The sequence below is a fragment of the Mauremys reevesii genome, linkage group 4, assembly GCF_016161935.1.
Source record: "Mauremys reevesii isolate NIE-2019 linkage group 4, ASM1616193v1, whole genome shotgun sequence".
NCBI classification, from domain to species: Eukaryota; Metazoa; Chordata; order Testudines; family Geoemydidae; genus Mauremys; species Mauremys reevesii.
In genome coordinates, this window is record NC_052626.1 from 135,634,924 (window position 1) to 135,648,226 (window position 13,303).

Genomic DNA, 13,303 nt, shown 5'->3' on the forward strand with positions numbered 1-13,303 from the left:
GGGTCAGCAGGGCAGTGGCAACCGCAGTAAGAGCATTTTAAATTCACCGTGAACCTTGGAAAAGGGGGGAGAGGTGAAAAACGTAGAGATGGACACGAGGAAGGAAAGAGGGGAGCAGATCAGTTATCCCCTCTGGCTTGTTGTTTTCCCTCCTCCTGTCTCCTACCACTTCTCCCTCTTTGGAAACGGTCTACTCCCTCCTTTTTACTGCCCCAAAACACTGAACTGGAAGCAAGAGAGCAAGGCAGGTGCTCTTTAAGACCTGATGAAATCAGTGCTAGAATGGTGTGTGCGCATGTATCTACATTATATAAAAATCAGGATGCACTTTAGGAGACAAACTACTATAAAAGAAATCAAGAAAGAGAATGCAATACATCTGATCTGTACTTGGCTCTTTAGATGTTGGTAAGTTATACATTAACTGCTTATACCCCCATATTCTTGAAGTCACTTCACATGAAAAAGGGATAAGGAATAACTCTCCCTGCTGAATGATCAAGCAAGTTACTACTCCTCTTCAGAATCTGGATGGCTTTCTGAGCAAGACGACGCAAGCTCAAATGGTTTGTTCACAGAACGTCAGAGCAGAACTGAAATCTTCATCGTCAATCACTTTGAGGAGGCAGGGGAGGGTGCAAAGATGGCAAAATATAGTTATGAAAAAAATGTCTTCCTGTTTGTCTTGGCCTCCTTACCCTCTTTTCCAGGTCCCTCCCAGACCTGTGCTGTTGGTCAATAACAAGAACTTAATATCCTTAGAAGGAAGAGAAAGATGCATAAAAGTCTATCACTTTCCTCTGGCCTGACTGACACGTCACTGTGGCTTATTTTGCAACAACAGGAAACTCACCTGTCACTGAAGTAATTCAAGCTACGAAATACTTGGTTCTGTCTGTGTTATTTGCATAAATAACATAACAAATCACTTCCAAGAGTTTGTCACATTCTTCCCTTGCTTTTTGTTACTTTGCATAACTGACACTGCAAGAGAGAAAGATTTCAAATGTCTGCCTTAAAAAAAGAAAAAACCCAGGTGATTTTAGTCACAAAGTGTTTGGAACTGATTTGAGGCAAGTGAAATCAACATTTAGATTTGACACCCTGCCCTCAGCCAATCCAAGAGAGCTTTTCACCTGCCATCACCCCTTCTACCAATAGGATCAAGTGTTCAGGCTCAGAACCCACCCCAGCCAATCATGTGCAAGCTCAGCCACTTAGTTAATGATGCAGCAGTACAGGGAAGACTATCACATGTGAGCTGGAAGGCTGCCAACATGGAGACACGGAGAGAGCAAGGTAAACAACTTTCCAACACCAAAATGATGACATTTAATCCCTAAACCCTAGCTTCCCTTCTCGACTCATCCTTAACCCCTTTCTGCTAGTCTGGAAGCCTCTGAAAGACGCTGTGTACCTGTCCCCCTGATGCTTTTAAAAACTGGACAACGTGCCCTGCAATGATCACTGCGTCACCATTTACCACTTTCTGAACTACGCAGTGACAAACCTCCAAGCTTTAAAATGCAGAGTGTCTGTTAATCCCTGCACCAAGCCCTGGCCGATGTGCCAGCCTTTAAATAGGTGGGAGGGAGGAATTAAAAAAAAAAAAAATAAACGACAGCCTCTGCAAAGTTGTCATCTCCCCCCACGACCACCACCCCCAGCTGCATAACAGCACCACAGGCAAGAGCGACATTCGTACCACTTGTGCCATCGTTCCATTCAGAAAACGGCTCTGACGCAGAACAGTGCAGTAACATCCAGCCAAAATCATAAAGCCACTCCGGGGTTTGAACTTAGAGGAGTGGGGGGGGGGGGGGAGGAGAAGAACCTGTAAATAAATAAAATAAGATGCAGTTCTAACCCAATCCCAATCAAAGGATACGTACGTGGGAAAGACGGACCCCGAGCCGAAGACCTCTGCCCGTTAAACATCTGCGCAGTCCGTAGCCCTTCGCTCGCTCGCTGTGCAGCGCCGCAGAATAGAATGTTCCAGAATTTTCCTCCCGTTAACCCTTCCGACGTCTGCCCACCCTCCCTCCCCGCGGGATTAAACGCATCGTGTCTCCAGCATCGTCAATGGGCGAACCCTCCAATATCAATTAAACCAAAATAATTTTTTTAAAAATTAAGCTGGCCGGTTGCAGGAGCCCAGTCCATGATGTTATTACTTCTGTCTCTCTCTCTTGCTGCCTCTCTCTCTCCCCCCTTGCTGCAGCAGGGCTGTTGCTAGTAGACCTATCGAGGGAGCTTGCTCTCTCTCTCACACTCACTCACTCTCTCAGAGCTCTGTGACGCAGCTCAAAATTCTCCAGGCTGCTCCCTGTGTTATAACAGCGGAACTGCAGCTTTCCCAGGAGAGCTGATGCCAACAATGCCAGGGCCAGTCAAATCAAGAAAGTCAGTCACTGCTGGACTCTGCACCTCTGCCCTTTTCTTGTTTTTATTAATGCGCCTCACCTCCGTTTTTCTGCTTTGGTTCCAAACCTCTCACAATTGCATCTTTTTCTCTGCTGCTTAGTCACACCTACTCGGTTAACTCTTTTGGGGTCGGTAGTCAGCAATGCAAATCTCGAACAAGTGCCACTGACAGCATGGACAACTTTGTGGTGGTTTTTCTTTTTAAACCAGGGTAAATCCTCTCCCCGTTCCTAAAAGAAAGAAACAACAACAACAACATTCCAGTGGCATATTAATGCTGTTTGATTAACTCTTTCAGGGATAGGAGACATGGTTTGACTTTGGGAAGTAACATACTTCGGCCCAGAGCCTGCAAATGTTCACGTGCATGTTTAACTTTACGCACAATGGGACTTCAAAGGGACTACTTGCTTGAGTAACGCTAAGTGTGTGTGTAAGCATTTGTAAAACAGGGATGTAACCAGATGTTCCCTGGATGGGTTTTTGGCAGCAGGGATGAAACCTTGGACCTCTGGATCTGAAAGCATGAGCCTCAACTGCCTGACCTAAAAGACCCAGCTGCATTAGCCCAAAGGCTGTAGCAGATTCATCAACCTCTTGTGTTGACAGCAGAACTCCTAGCCACCTGAGGGAGACAAAGAGACAAACTACGTAAGTGTGGGTTACTATAAAGTATTGGAAAATTGTAAGCTCTTCCCTTTCCATCCACACAGACTTCAAAAATGTGTTAACCAGATAAAATGAATGATTGTGCCCAGAGTGAAGATTTTGAGGCTCATGACGACATTGCCTGGGTCACCAGCACTACTAGTCACAGTCCAAGAATCTTCATAATAGCTAAAAACATCTGCACAACCCTGCATGGGTTAGGCAAGCAAAACATTCCAGAGGGCTTGGACACAGCTCCTCTGGCAGCAGGCTGAAGGTTAACCCTAGTGAGTCACAGCTAGCTCCCATGTTCGGCAAAGAAAGTTGGACGCTCAGATTATTTATCGTCAAGAACTAGGGCAGTGCTTCTCAAACTTTTTTCTCGTGGACCACTTGAAAATTGTTGAGGGTCTCAGCGGACCACTTAATGATCTTTCTAAATGTTGTTTGTACCATTAGCTAAATATTGTAAAGCGCTTTGGATAAAAGTACTATATATAAAAAAAACTTAATTAACTTTTTCTGTTCTATAAATAAAAGCACACAACTCATATTTTAGTATCAGTAGTCTTACCTTTCTAATGCGAAGGATGTGCCCTCTCTCCCCCGCCGCAGCAGCCCCCAAGCTGGGGTTGGGAAGGAGGGGGGGTCTCTCCCCAGCAGCTGCAGCCCTGGAGCTGGGGGAAAGTCGCCTCTTTCTCTGGCTGCCACAGCCCTGCATGTCCCAAATTCCCCCCAACCCTCCTCCTCACCCCACTGCCCCTACCTATTCCCCCCCAAGGCCACCACCTCACCTTACAGGTGCGTCTTCTCCAGATCCAGACTCCTAATTAGTGGAGGCACGCCTGCGTGGCTCCACTAATTAGGTGGGTGGCCCTTCATTCTCTCGTGTGCAACTGCCCAGGAGCACACCTTAGAGGGAACTATCTGCAGACCACCTGAACAGAGCTCGCAGACCACAATTTGAGAACATCTGAACTAGGGAAACCCAGAGGAAGAGCAAAGGCAGGTATAGCATTTGAGCAACCAGACAGCTGTGTGGATGCTAGTGAAAAGCCAACAGCATATGAAAGAATCTGCGCAAGAAAGAGCATCTGTATGGAAAAAAATAAATATAGAAAAACACCACAAAATCAATACACCTGCCATATTAATACCAGATTTCAGAATGGGCTGTGAGTTTTGGGTTTTCAGTACAGCTGAGGCTGAAATAACCAGTATTTTTTCCTTCAGAGACTGAGCTATTTTGGGATTCCTCTGTACTATACTGAAAGTGACACCTGTTGCATGCAGACATGAACAAGAATAATTGCAAGGTCCCAATTTATAAAATAAAACTCTGACAAAAGATGCAAGTCACAGGAACCATCTTATACTGGGGGAAAGACATTGACTTGGAGTGAGGAGCATAGCCCCTCCAGATCACCAAACTGCCAGAAGCCAATACAAGAAATATAGGTGGTGTTTTGTAATTGCTATAAAGAAAACCTGAGCATCCCGATCTTTGTAGTGACCCAGCAAGGTTACTTTCCATCAATTGGACGCAATGAAACGTGGCTGCATGCGTACAGACAGACGTATGGTCACCTGTGGAGATTGAGCCTAAGACGTTCATCACGAAAGCCACAAGTTTCTGCCACCTGAGCTAAAGGAGATGAAAGCAAGCAGCCGGTATTACAGCGGCGTGAACCAGCCACTTGAAAGAGACACTGTCACATGGACATTATCGCCAGCGGTATACATATTACACAGAAAACACCTAACACAGCTTGCTAAGCTGGTTCCACCTACCCTTACGTGTCTCATGAATCCCACTAACTTCCAAGGTCAGACCCTGATTTCTTCACTCACTCTGCATCCCGCTGATTCAGAATAGCGCCAGCAGTGCGCCATGTATTATGCAGATACGCAAGAAGAAAAAGTCCCTGTCTCAAAGCCTTTATAATTACTATTTATTCTGTGGTAATGCCTAGAGGCCCCATCAAAATATAGATCCCATTGGGCTAAGTACTGTATGAACAGATCAAGGAAAAGGACAGGGGAGCAGCAGAAAGCAGGGCACTACAGTACTGCTCTTAGCACACATTTGGTCAGTGCCACAGTGTTTAAAAGGTGGGGATGGGGGGGGAAAGTGGAGTTTTAACATATTTTTTAGGGTTTATTTGGGGTAGGGAGAGAGGTTGTCTCTCTTTTATTTGTGTCTCCACAGACAGAAACTGTTCATTTTAAAATAACCAAACATGGAACATTTCTGGCACATTGCCAGAATATAATTATTTATATTCTGGTAGTACCTGGAGGCCCCAAGCAGGGATCAGGGCCCCAGAGTCTGGGTGCTGTACAGACATGGATAAAGAAACCCCAAAGAGCTTGCAATTCAACTGAAAAAAAGAAGCAATGGGCTGGAGCAATCAGAAGGAATGAGGAGGGTACATCATGCAGATAGGCATGTTAACTACCACACTATTGGATGCTTACAAGTTTTGTGATTTTTTTTGTAAAGATAAGCAAGCAAACAAATATCAGGACTCCCTGCTGGCCATTTACCTAGCTGTTATTAGCTGGCAATTTTCCACTGGCATCATGGTAGAAGCAGAGTGGTGCCTTTTATCAGTAAATCTGGCAAGTGCAGTATTAAACTTTATATGCTAATTCATCAAAACGTTTCTGGCATCTTAAATTCTTCCCCACCCTCTCCCATGTCATTTCCCTCCCCTCCACCACAGGGCACACGTTCTCAGCAGCAGTGGGCTTCCATAACTCCAGATTTCACACATGAACACTTAAGGATCCCATGTAATACTTTGGCCACATTACAATGGTATTGTGGGTGATACAAGAACCTAAATAAACCTGCTGTGCACTCACTAAGTGAAGTTCTTGCTCTGATGTTAGCAAAACTCTGACTCAAGTGGTACAGTAGATGACTGCACAGGACTTTCATCTGACCACTAGCAAAGCCTTAGCTCATATTACCTCTCAAGCACAGGAAACTACAATTATTAAAATCAGGGCAAGTCCTGTTTAAAAGCCCAAGATCAAATAATCCACAGGCCTAAGCAGTGCCAGACAAATTCTTGCCCAAGAATAAATGGAGAGTTGCAGCTGCTGTGTATGTACAACCTCATGACCTCAATCTCGTGTCAATGACGTTGCAGCATGGTACCTTGGGGAACAATCGGCTGTAAACTGAAGAAGCAAGAGATCAAAAGAGAATGGGAAAAAATGTGCAACTTAATAACATTGCTTAGTACTGGTATGGCTCTTCCACTCTGCTGAGTGCTTTGCAAACATGAGCACCATTAAAGTGTGCCAATTCAGGGCTACACAGTCATTGGCTAACTATATCAAACTGCTTCAGAGGAAGATGCAAGAAGAAAGTTATGTGGGAAAGAGTTTCCTTTCCCACAAAAATTTCCGAGAGTTCAAAAAAACCAAAAAACCCAAAAACGTTCCTGTCCTGAATCAGGACGAAACGTTAACATCTCAAAAACTTTCATGAACCGAATTTTTTTTTTTTTAAATATATAGTTCAGGTAGATCAATTGAAATGTTTAGTTTTGATTTCCATCTGCCTTCCTTTTTAAAAAAAATTTTTATAAAACGAACAACCTAATCAGGTAAAGTGACCTTTCTTCGCTTGAAACAGAAGCTGCCAGAACATTGTGGCTTTTAAAGGAAACAGATGGGAAATTACATACACACAGCGTCTTAAGACACTGTTTTAAATGACCACAGAAGCATGGAGATGACCATGGAAACGTGCTATTCCAAAACATGGGTGGATATTTACTTGAGCAAATACTGTGGTCTACAAGGAAACATTTATAATGGACTACATTGTATTGTATATTGGGGTAGGGAGAGAGGTTGTCTCTCTTTTATTTGTGTCTCCACAGACAGAAACTGTTCATTTTAAAATAACCAAACATGGAACATTTCTGGCACATTGCCAGAATATAATTATTTATATTCTGGTAGTACCTGGAGGCCCCAAGCAGGGATCAGGGCCCCAGAGTCTGGGTGCTGTACAGACATGGATAAAGAAACCCCAAAGAGCTTGCAATTCAACTGAAAAAAAGAAGCAATGGGCTGGAGAAATCAGAAGGAATGAGGAGGGTACATCATGCAGATAGGCATGTTAACTACCACACTATTGGATGCTTACAAGTTTTGTGATTTTTTTTGTAAAGATAAGCAAGCAAACAAATATCAGGACTCCCTGCTGGCCATTTACCTAGCTGTTATTAGCTGGCAATTTTCCACTGGCATCATGGTAGAAGCAGAGTGGTGCCTTTTATCAGTAAATCTGGCAAGTGCAGTATTAAACTTTATATGCTAATTCATCAAAACGTTTCTGGCATCTTAAATTCTTCCCCACCATCTCCCATGTCATTTCCTCCCCTCCACCACAGGGCACACGTTCTCAGCAGCAGTGGGCTTCCATAACTCCAGATTTCACACATGAACACTTAAGGATCCCATGTAATACTTTGGCCACATTACAGTGGTATTGTGGGTGATACAAGAACCTAAATAAACCTGCTGTGCACTCACTAAGTGAAGTCCTTGCTCTGATGTTAGCAAAACTCTGACTCAAGTGGTACAGTAGATGACTGCACAGGACTTTCATCTGACCACTAGCAAAGCCTTAGCTCATATTACCTCTCAAGCACAGGAAACTACAATTATTAAAATCAGGGCAAGTCCTGTTTAAAAGCCCAAGATCAAATAATCCACAGGCCTAAGCAGTGCCAGACAAATTCTTGCCCAAGAATAAATGGAGAGTTGCAGCTGCTGTGTATGTACAACCTCATGACCTCAATCTCGTGTCAATGACGTTGCAGCATGGTACCTTGGGGAACAATCGGCTGTAAACTGAAGAAGCAAGAGATCAAAAGAGAATGGGAAAAAATGTGCAACTTAATAACATTGCTTAGTACTGGTATGGCTCTTCCACTCTGCTGAGTGCTTTGCAAACATGAGCACCATTAAAATGTGCCAATTCAGGGCTACACAGTCATTGGCTAACTATATCAAACTGCTTCAGAGGAAGATGCAAGAAGAAAGTTACGTGGGAAAGAGTTTCCTTTCCCACAAAAATTTCCGAGAGTTCAAAAAAACCAAAAAAACCAAAAACGTTCCTGTCCTGAATCAGGACGAAACGTTAACATCTCAAAAACTTTCATGAACCGAATTTTTTTTTAAAAAATATATAGTTCAGGTAGATCAATTGAAATGTTTAGTTTTGATTTCCATCTGCCTTCCTTTTTAAAAAAAAATTTATAAAACGAACAGTCTAATCAGGTAAAGTGACCTTTCTTCTCTTGAAACAGAAGCTGCCAGAACATTGTGGCTTTTAAAGGAAACAGATGGGAAATTACATACACACAGCGTCTTAAGACACTGTTTTAAATGACCACAGAAGCATGGAGATGACCATGGAAACGTGCTATTCCAAAACATGGGTGGATATTTACTTGAGCAAATACTGTGGTCTACAAGGAAACATTTATAATGGACTACATTGTATTGTATTTTATTCCAAGGGGCTGGTAGCCTAGTCTACAATTCGAAAGTTACCTGCAGCTATTTTAGTAAAGTAGTGACTAGTTACTACTAGAGTTAGGTTCAGATTGATTGAGAAGTTCATCATATCAAAACTAGTTTGGTCTTGGAATGTCAGAGAAACTGGTTCCTGTAAGATTTCCAGTTCCTCCCAGATTAAGATAGGTCAGAAGCATTAACGATACCACCGCTTTATCATCCCCATCCCGAGCCACATACACTGTTCTCTGTTATGCTCACAGTATTTTATTTCTGTTCATGGTCATGGCTAACACCAGAAAAAACTGTCATGAACACAAATGTTAAAAAAAAAACCAAAAAGGACACACTTGCAAATATCCCTAAAGGTCTTCATTCCACGCACCTGCTTGTGAGTGCACAACTAATTGCAACCACAAAATTGACCCACACAATTTTGCATGCACCAATACTATATATGCACTTTTCAGGGTGTTTTATGCATTCCCCTCTGTGCCTGACTCACCAAAATCTGCTCCAGTTCCCAGCTAGAAGACTAGATCCCAGAGGTTAAATCTGGTCCTAGCTTAGAGAAAACATAGTCCTACAATTTACTCTATTAAATTTGAACAACACAAACTGAAGACAACATTCTCTCTCTCCCCCTCCTTTTCAATGAGATGGTGATGCATTAACATGCAGGTCATTTCAGGGAAGAGTCCACCTCCCGTGTTGGTGTTGTGTCCAATGGCACTTAGCATCTCAAGATAATAGCCCTGTTCATCATTCCAATTCACACCTGGCAGTGTTTTGTACTCTGCAGCAGTCAGTAAAGGAAGCCCTGCCAAGATGTTGGAATGTGTGGCCCTAGAGTACCCAGGACCACTTCACACTCCACGGGACAATGAAAGGAAGCAGAAAGCCTTCCTGAGCAGGAGGGTATGCTAACCTCCAAATCTCAGGAGCCAATGGTGCTGAGACAAACATAATTATTTCAGCTATTAGCTGCTAAGAATAGAGCCCACAGAGGTGCTCTGAGCAACTGAGGTGCACTGCTAGCACAGTTGCAAGTAGCAGGAGTTGCAGTGGAAGCACAGAAATAGTCATTCTCTGAACTCAGCACTTTGCAGGTTCACGAGTCACTGACATACAAAAGGGACATACACAAACCAGACAGCATGTGCCACTGGGCTGGACTCTGTGGTGAGGGTTGAGGGTCAGTGAGGCAGCAGGGCTGTGCTGGGGAGCCTGCTTTCCACTAGGGAAACACCTCTCCTATAACAAAAAGTATGGGAGCACTGACATACCTCCTCTCGCCATGAGATTCCCACCTCCACCATGCACTGTCCCTGCCCCACAGTGCATAACGGTTCTCCCAAGGGAGATGTCTACTCCAGATATACCCAGCTCATTCATACTACCCAGCCATGCACGTTCCTCACCTCTGGAGGTATGGTGGACCTGTCCTTCCTCCTACTGATAGAGCAAAGTGGGCAGAAAAGAAATTGCCCCCCGTATACCCTGCTACACAGAAGAGAAGTGGAGGCTGTTCAAGAACTGACCCTCTCCAAGCCCTGAAAAGAAGCTTAAGGGGGCTGGAAAAATGGGTTTCTGACCAAACAAAATTTTTCATGAGAAGTGACTGTTTTCCGTGGAAAATTTTGATCTTTTGTTGAAAAGCCAAAGGCCCGAAAACCAAAATATTTTGATTTGAAAATATTGCTGCAGTACCGCAATGGGAACTGTAGTTTGATTGCCTGTTGTGGCTGGACTACATCTCCCATGATGTCCCACAGCCAGGGAATGGTTTGTACTGCCTCCCCCCCCCCCCCCGCCCGCCTCCAAGAGGGGAAACTATGGTGTGTCATGAGAGATGTAGTCCCACCAGAGAGTCTGGCCCATAAAGGGAGAATAGTAACTTGAGGTACACAAACTTCAACTCCCATGAAGCACAGTGGCAGTATTACCAAACAAAAAAGACTAATTATTGGATTTCTGCCCCAAATCAAAATTTTCCATAGAAAATTTAGACAAAAATTAATTTGTTTTAGTCAACATTTTCCATGGAAGGAAACACCATTTTTTCCACCAGCTTTCTCTCCTCTCACTGTTGCAGCATTGAGGATGGGAGGCACATGAATCTGACTGGGCCTGCCCCTCCCACACCAAGGAAGCTAGCCCTGCTCAAGCCTCCCCTGCGGAGAGAAACAGATCTTTTCACCCACAAACAGAGCTCTGGCAGACTTGTTTGGAATGGATCCCAAACAACATTCAACGTAAGTAAGAACCGAGCCCCACAGCCCTTCCTAACCTAGTCCAGCGCTCTCTCCCTAAACCCTCTGCCTTTCACAAGCACTGGAAAGGACCTAGTCCTCTAAGCTATATTGCAAACAACTAAATATTACCAGGAAATTAAAAAAAACAAACCACCACCTCAGGACTAACAAGTCCTTATCTATGTTCAATCCGCTTTAGTTTCCATTGCCTCCTGTCTGCTAACCCTCTAGTGGTCACACTTAATATTAAGATTCCATTTATAAATACGTTATAAAGGGCTAATACATGGGTAATAAATGTTTTAATACATGGTTAATCAATTGTTTGTATGACCAAGAGGTCAATAGGTTGCTTATTGCCATAGCTTATAACCACTTATAAACACCTTATGTGCTTACAATTAGAGCTGGGAAAGTATTTTTGACCAAAACATTTTTTCATTCAAAAAATGCAAATTTGGCAACACCAAAAAATTTCACAAGCGCCTGTTGATTTCACAGAATTGTTTGTTTATAAAATTTCCCCCGCAAAATCAAAGTATTTCCATTTTTCAGTTCAAAGCATTTCAAAATTTCCTTGTATTTTTTTTTATAAAGTTAAAAACCATTTAAGAATGCTCAAAGTTTTTCAATTTGCTGAAAATTTTAAAAAAATTTCATTGGTCCAACCTGAAATCAATCCCCTCCTCCCCCAACTTTTCACAATTGCCAACAAACTGAAACATCCATTATTAGCCCAAGTCTACTTACTACTCATGTCTGTAACATGTTTATGACGACATCTATTAACCATGTGTAAATGGACATTTAATATAAAGTGTGCCCCTTCAACAACAATAAACCCTTCGGGCCTCAATTTACAGATCCAAAGAGAGACCCAACACACACAATTAAAGTCAATGGGAATCAGGGAATGGGGGTGTTTCTTTATCTGTCTAAAGAATCTAACCGACTTTGGTACTATACTGTGTTAATAATGAATGTATTGTTCTTGCAGATTATATATGTAACCCAGAGCCTGATCTACACTGGAAAAGTCCCACTGATGTCATTAGACTGGTTTTAAACTGATTTAGTAACAGCCGGGCAGCTTTTCTAATACAGACAAACTCTATGTTACTCTATTGCTGTATATTCTTGCATAAAGTAGGATTTCTATTTTACATGTATAAAGCCAATTCTTACCTAAAAACAAACTTTAAAAGGACAAGGCAATCATCATGCTTGCTCGTGCATCTGCAGAGACAGAGTCAAGCTAGACAGACTTAAAGCAACGCCTCAGCTGGGAAATGGACAAGGCACCGGACAGTTTGCGGATAAGCTAAAAATAGATTAATCCCAATTACAGCCACACTTCTACTTTTTCAAGGTTTCCTGTTTCACTTCCTTAGATGAAAGCCTGTGTGAATGATAGGGTGGGATTATCAACCCACCCTGGCAGAAGGAAGGTGGGGCCTCAACAGAGTCATTTGTGTTGCATAACTCCAGGAACACACAGTCCTTCAGCTGAACTAAACAGAATGACCGCACACTTCCCTTGATCCAGCTGCCTTTAGGTACCATAAGAATTCTGATCAATAACCAGGCTTTCAAATCCATCTTTCCCCAATACTGAAAAACAAAAAGATACTTTTCAGTTGGGTTTATTTTGTAAGTTTCAGATGAGTGGTTTTTTGTTTGGCTAGCCCTCCAAAAATCATTTTCCTGTCGAGCTTTTTGAACTCTCCTACAGATTTTAATAGAGAATTCTAACTCTGCTATAGAAGTCTATAGGATGGCTCAAAAAGGCTCTAGAAAAATCCCATTCTCTATTACATTTTTATAGGGCCTTAGAGTAAATTCTATAAATCCCTATTCATTCTTATTAATTTCTAGAGGACTTTCACATAATGGAAAGAGACAATGTTATACAATACTCAGGATTTATTAATGTGTTAAATTATACATGTTATAAAATACACACATACACTTAAATCTATCCTGTATACCTTAACAGTTCATTTGTCTGATCAAATCCTTTACAGTTATGAAAACATCTTTTTTCACCCTAAAGGATGTGTAATAAGGATGGCAGAGCTGGGAAGGAGGGACAGGGAATCTGTACTTAAAACTAAAAAGGATTTTCTCAGCTAGTCTTGTTTTAGCTATGTTATTTTACTAAATATTATTTTATTTAGGATAGTTTAGAAAACAAGAATTCAGTTTTGTGGAAAAACTGAGGTCTCAATATTTATTTTCAGTTCTCCATGGGATCAATTATACCTTTTGAAAATTTTCATGAAAAAAAACCAGACACCTGCACCGCCAACCCAGAATAGCCAGATTATTAGGGTACTCACCAGGCATATGGGAGACCCAGGTATACCAAGTCCCTGGTCTGAATCATAATCCCATATCGCAGGCAAGTGACACTGGGCCTTGGCTAATTT

At 42.5% G+C, this 13,303-nt stretch overlaps 2 long non-coding RNA genes across 5 annotated transcripts in view; one reads left to right on the forward strand and one right to left on the reverse strand.

The window, feature by feature from the left end:
* LOC120403921 overlaps positions 1–2,022 on the reverse strand; it is a 41,450-nt gene extending 39,428 nt beyond the window's left edge. For all 4 annotated transcript variants that reach the window (XR_005597801.1, XR_005597800.1, XR_005597799.1 and 1 more), the window contains exon 1: positions 1,893–2,022. This is a non-coding gene — a long non-coding RNA (uncharacterized LOC120403921). The remainder of the gene's footprint in view (positions 1–1,892) is intronic.
* LOC120403922 lies at positions 1,231–12,580 on the forward strand. Its single transcript, XR_005597802.1, has 3 exons — positions 1,231–1,299; positions 10,715–10,874; positions 11,872–12,580. It is a non-coding gene; the product is annotated as an uncharacterized LOC120403922 (long non-coding RNA).
* The last annotated feature ends 723 nt before the right edge of the window (positions 12,581–13,303 follow it).